Here is a 6,471-nt window from a genome sequence, read left to right as displayed (position 1 = left end):
GAAGCCCTGGAAAGTTGTTTATTGGGACAGTCAATCAAGGAGAGACTCCACTGACCCCGATCTTCAGTGGTAAGGGAGTCAGAGGTTAGGTGTGGCTAAGGAACACTGAAAGTGTGCAGGATTGAGGACTGTGCATATGAGAAGTCAGGAGATTGTCTAGGGCTGTTCTAAACCTGCTTGGTAGGGCCCTGTTGGAGTTTTGGGAATATAGAGGGGACATGGTAGTCACTGGGGGTGTTTAAGATTAGGAAGGGGCCTGTGTCTGGCTGTCCCTAAGACCAAGAGAAACTTCAAGCTGTGGTTTGCAGGGAGAGGTGGGTGTGGATGTCTGCCTAGGTGTTCCAGAGGATGATGACCATGACGATGGAGGGGGCCAGGAAGAGCAGGTAGAGGCTGAAGAGCAGGGTGTCCATCATGTGGCTGAACTGCATCCACAGGCTGACCAAGTGCTGCTTCTGAGCCTCGTCTTCCTGCTGGGCCCTCGCTGACCCAGGGCACTCAGTTAGCTCTGCCCCTCTGGGACCTGGCACCTTCCCCACCAACTCCACGGGCTCCTTCACACCTACGGAGAGACAGAGACTCAGCTGTGGGCTGCCAAGGTCAGCTGGGGGGTTGTGGGGGCAGGAAGGAGGCAGGAGCAGAGAAGGGGAGGTGATGGGAGAGGACGCGTGGGCAGTGCTGATTTCCCTCACCAGGCAGGTGGGCAGGGCTGAGGCCCGTGTTCCCTTCTGGGGTGCAGCGGGGCAGCGTTTCCTTGGGCTGGTGCAGTGTAGAAGCAGGGAACGGAGCCAGCGAGGCCTGGGTGGGGGCTGGGTGGTGGCCAGGTGCAGCAGGTAGGTGATGAAGATGGTCTCCAGCAGGCGGAGTACCATCAGTGACAGACACAGGGCAAAGTAGACACCTGAAGGCAAAGCAAACTATAAATAAATCTGGGCAGATTTCTCGCTACAATTTTTTCCCCCCAAATCCAATCTTTCCTCAGAATCCATTCCCTCCTTAAGTGGAGAGGAAGCGGTTCTCCTGCCTCCCACCATGTCCCCTGCTGCCTTTGCTTGCCGGGAAAGTGAGAGGGACCATACTGATGAGGGGGGGTGCCACTGGCAGGGAGTAAGTCATTCAACGTCATGAGCAGGAAGACGTTGTAGCCCCGCAGGAGTGTCATCTTGAATGGGACGCAGTTCTCACTTTCTGCCGGCAGGTAGAAGCTGAGGGCGTCGATGGCTATCAGAAAGCTCCTGGGCACCAGGAGGCTTATGACGTAAAGGCTGGGCCTGCGCCTGATGGTCACCTGGTGGGGAGGGGTGTGGAGAATGTGGCAAATAACCGATGTCAGAGGGCTCAACTCTCTCTCTCTCTCTATATATATATATATATATTTTAAAATTTAATTTATTTATTTATTTTTGGCTGTGTTGGGTCTTCGTTTTGGTGTACGGGCTTCTCATTTCGGTGGCTTCTCTTGTTGTGGAGCACGGGCTCTAGGCGTGCGGGCTTCAGTAGTTGTGGAACGCAGGCTCAGTAGTTGTGGCACGCAGGCTCAGTAGTTGTGGCGCACTGGCTTCGTTGCTCTGCGGCATATGGGATCTTCCCAGACTAGGGCTCGAACCCATGTCCCCTGCATTGGCAGGATTCTTAACCACTGCGCCACCAGGGAAGTCCCTCAACTCTATATTTGATTATCCAATCCTTGCTGATGTCCAGTTAGGCTGGCCATGGGATGACCTCGTTGGGTAACAGATGCATTTAATTGTGACCTCTTCCAAAGTGCCCCCAATTTTGTTGTCTAATTTTCCCTTATGTTCTACCTGCTGGGAACACAACAAATGTAGACTTCTAGGGGCAAGTGGGGCACTTTGGACCATCGGACAGGACCGCCCATTCTTACAACAGCCCAGCTGCTCTTCCTCTCTGCAGGGCAGAGGCCTTGGGGATCCTTCTTGAGGGCAGTTACAGTAGGGGGTAGAGTGAGGAGCAGGGGCTTAACCCCCTGGAACTATTTTTACATCCCAAAGGGCCTTAGATCAAGAGGAAAATCACAGAGCAACTGGGCTCGGAAGTCAAACAGGGGCCCCTGGACTTACAAAGAACATGATCTGGTCATATAGGTTGCTGTCCACCAACGTCTTTGGGGTGGCCTTGTCGATGTTCAGGAGCTACCACTCCCCCTGGGTCAGAATGACGTTACGAGACGTGTCTGTTATCACCCACAATTCCTTATCCATGCCCAGGAGCATGCAAGGGAGGCCGGGGCCACTCAGTCCAGAAGTCTCCTCAAGTCTCCTGTACACAAGATTCAATTCCTCCTTCACTGAGCTTCTTCAACAAATTCTCTTCTCTGTCCTTAAAAGAAGGGCATCCAGGTTGTCTCAGATAGGTCACAGGACCAGCAATTCATATATGTGTGGGCTGTAGCATTGGGAGTTTCTTTATTGTTGTTGAAGTCAAAGTTATGGGAAGATTAGATATGACTCAAACATGAGTCAAGAACTTTCCTGTTTTTCTTCTCAATTCCCCAATTCTATGATGTTGTTTTAGTGGACTCAGTCTTGAACAGCTCCATATTTTTATAATTCCACACATGCCTATTATAATGATTAATTTATCTAGTTGTGCCACAGGATACCTGGTGGCATTCAGTTACATAAATTACCAGTTTAAGTGTGTTAGCTATTAATGTTAAAAGGTTTGAGCTTAAAATTATAGATGTGCAGCAGCTCAGGGTCAGGTGGACCTCTTTGGTGCAAGGGCCATCTAAGATCTAAGCAGTGGTATTTATTTATTTATTTATTTATTTATTTATTTATTTACTTTATTGAGGAATTAAAGCAGTAGCTCTTAACCCTCTCTGCACATTAGCATCACCTGGGGAGATATAAAAAATCACAGTAACTGAGCCCCACCTGGAACAATTAAATTGGAATTTCTGAGGTAATACACAGTTATTGGTATTTTTAAAGAGCTTCAGTGGGTAGCCAGAGTCAAGAAACACTAATCTAAAACCTTCTTAAGTAATACCTACATCATTTAAATATCTTCCCCTTGAACGTTAAATGGTTACCAAAATGTGTCTCGCTCACCTGTGTAGAGGAGGGAGCTGAAGGTGAACGTGCAGTTCTGTTGGTCAAACGGAAAGTGGAAGATGTCCAGATTACAGGTGCTGGTCACCTTCATTGGCCTGTCGTACTGTATTCGACCTTCGCTGCTGACATAGGCGGTGAGACCTGGAGGTCCCTGATCCACATCCACACGGCTTGTGAGAGTCAGGGAGAGGTGGGTGCTGTGGGTGCCTTCATCAGCTTTTGACTCCCTTCCATCCCAGATCTTCCTCTACTGTGCTCCTTTTGGGCTCTTTCTCTAAGGTCACTCTCTCATCTCTTCTGCTCAGAGTGTTTTGTGGGAGTCACCTAACTGAGGCTGTGCCCCAGTCTGAATCTGTTGGTGTCCCCATGCCCTGCACTGACCCTCAGCTGTTCTTTGCAGATGGGCTTCATGCTGGCTTTCCCCCACCCAGATATGCACAATTCCATGAGGATGATGTCTGGGAGCCACAGGTTCTCAGCTGATACAGTGTGTATCATTTTTGTGTGATCTTTTTCTCTGCCTGCTCCTGTCTATCTCCATCTCTTTCCATAACATTTAAGGTATGTACCCAGCCTGGGAACAAATATTCCCTCATGGAGGCAATCCCTCAGATTGATTCCCACCCTCTCTTGGTATTTTACTTACTTCTTCAGGGCTACTGTTTTCATAGGCTGCCACATCAAAGGAAAAAGAGACAGGGAGGGTAGGATGAGGGTGTGGTGGCAGAGGCGCTGGAGGACAATGAAAACGTAGAATTGGAGAGGTGGTGAAATGGGACAGTTTGGTAGATCTCTGTGCAGTCAGGGAGAGAGGAGGGCTGTGTGTCCTGAGCAGTGGAATGTCTTTCTGTTTGTCACCAAAAGGAAATCAAAACACTGACATTATGGAAGAACTATTTAACATGTTAATTCTAATGTCCTTCAAGTGCCAGAAGGAAGTTCCTAGATATCCTTCAGAACCACACTCTGGTCTTCCCTGTTCTTGCCCCATCTTACCTTGAAGCAGGAGGCTGATAGTGAAGCACAAGACGATTCCCCTCCTAGCAGGCCACCCCCCTTCCATCCTCCTTTTCTGGACTCTTCTCTAGGGACTCACCAGGAGCCACTAAACCCTGGGGCTTAAAGGAGCTCGGACCACACCTTGGTTCCTGGTTTTGAATACTGCTCATGACAAGTGACCACACCCTGGTGAGAGGCTGTGGCCAGAGAGGTCACAGCAGAGTGTCCTGCTTTAGCCCTGTCCAGGTATGCTTTCCGGGCTCCAGGAAGGGAGAAAGTTGGGCCAAGATTGAGAGAGAAGCATCCTGTTTGGCAGCTCTGTGCTGAGATCAATAACAAAATAACTCACTTTAATGAGAGAGTGTGGGCTGGGGAAATATGAATTATTATTTTTCTAAGGCCAAGGAATCTTCAGATTTGGAAAGGTGACACTATGTAGTGATTTGGTTATGTATTCATTCAGAATAATTGCAAATACCAAATTATAAATCTTGATTCAGAGCTTCATTATCTACTGTTTATATTTTTCCAACATTCCACAGCTAGATTTCCTCTCTCCAGTCTTTCTGCCTCCCTAATTCATTCTCCCCCAGACTAATGTTCTCCATACAATTTTTTACTCTATGCATTGATTACATGATAATTAGATGTCACAAAACAGATAGCAGATCTGTTTTTAACATCTTTATGTTGTCAGTAGTGTTATACATTATCGTAAACTAGTCATCTCAGCTAGCATAAATATTAATGGCCTGTGTCAATGTTATGTCTTATGTCACATCTCTGTAGAAAAACACAATCGGACCAAATGAGTGAATTGGGGCATTGTTATATCAAGTATCTTAGCTACATTTCCAGAAAGTTGGAAATTTTTTCCTTGCAGAAAGGGTGAAGAGTAAGACCTAGAGTACAAAAGAAACTTTGTTTAGAGTGGAATATCATGACAGCCCAAAATAGAAACTGCTAAGGTAGGCAGGAATGACTTAGGGGCCCAAAGTGGGAAAGTATAGGACAGAAGGCTGAAATATCTTTTGTTTAAAGTTTGAAATGTCTGCAGTCCTTCAGCCCCACCAGCTCTGTAAGTCATTTCTTCCCTTCTTTGGAAACTTGACCAAAGGATTGGGCCATCATGTCATGTAGGACCAAAGTACTACTGTGTCCACATGGACACACCCATGGGGCACCGGACTCTTGGACTGGCCAAGAGTGAAGGGCTTTCAAGGGACACTTGAGTTCCACAGGTAGGCTAGGCTCCCAGACCTTGGATCTGGGAAAGGAGGGTTAACTTCAAGCCCTGCTGAAAGTGGCTGAAGACAGTTGACATATATCTTGTTTTTATCAAAATTGGCTGAAAAACAGGAGCTAAGTCCCAGTTGGACTTAGAAGTAGATATAGATGCCAGGAAGTGGAGGTGATAGAGGCAGGAGAAATAAAGCAGTAAGGCACAGGTTTCTTCCGACCTGGGGAGTCAGAATTTCAACTCTGGGATCTGGAAATCTCAGGAGCTATTGCTCCTGCTGCTGCTGCTGCAGGTGGTAACTAACATATTGAGTACTTTGCTGTATGCCAGGCATTGTATACTTCGTTTTATGTAGTTCCCCAACAATCCTACAATGCAGATATTGGATAGGAGTATGTAGAAAAAAGAAATGGAGCCAAGTAAATAGAGAGATGGCAATTGGACCTTGTATTTTCTGATCATAATTTAGAACATAATAAATATAAGGCAAAATAAATTTTGTCATTAACTGCAAGAATCAAACACCCACAATCTATTGATCATCTTTTTATTTTTAAACGTCTTTATTGGAGTATAATTGCTTTACAATGTTGTATTAGTTTCTGCTCTATAACGAAGTGAATCAGCTATATGTATACATATATCCCCATATCCCCTCCCTCTTGCACCTCCCTCCCACCCACCCTATCCCACCCCTCTAGGTGGTCACAAAGCACCGAGCTGATCTCCCTGTGAGATGCAGCTGCCTCCCACTAGCTATCTATTTTACATTTGGTAGTGTATATATGTCAGTGCTACTCTCTCACTTCGTCCCAGCTTACCCTTCCCCCTCCCTGTGTCCTCAAGTCCATTCTCTACATCTGCATCTTATTCCTGTCCTGCCCCTAGGTTCATCAGAACCATTTCTTTTTTTTTAGATCCCATATATATGTGTTAGCATATGGTATTTGTTTTTCTCTTTCTGACTTACTTCACTCTGTATGACAGACACTAGGTCCATCCACCTCACTACAAATAACTCAGTTTCGTTTCTTTTTATGGCTGAGTAATATTCCATTGTATATATGTGCCACATCTTCCTTATCCATTCATCTGTCGATGGACACTTAGGTTGTTTCCATGTCCTGGCTATTGTAAATAGTGCTGTAATGA

The 6,471-nt window shown here is 46.4% G+C and overlaps 1 pseudogene; it reads right to left on the bottom strand.

The window, feature by feature from the left end:
* Nucleotides 1–332: 332 nt before the first annotated feature.
* On the bottom strand, nt 333–4,249 carry LOC132490508 (5-hydroxytryptamine receptor 3C-like; annotated as a pseudogene).
* Nucleotides 4,250–6,471: the final 2,222 nt, after the last annotated feature.

This window comes from Mesoplodon densirostris, chromosome 5 (genome assembly GCF_025265405.1).
Source record: "Mesoplodon densirostris isolate mMesDen1 chromosome 5, mMesDen1 primary haplotype, whole genome shotgun sequence".
NCBI classification, from domain to species: Eukaryota; Metazoa; Chordata; class Mammalia; order Artiodactyla; family Ziphiidae; genus Mesoplodon; species Mesoplodon densirostris.
The sequence above is the reverse complement of the archived record's forward strand: the minus strand, read 5'-3'. Positions and strand labels throughout refer to the sequence as shown.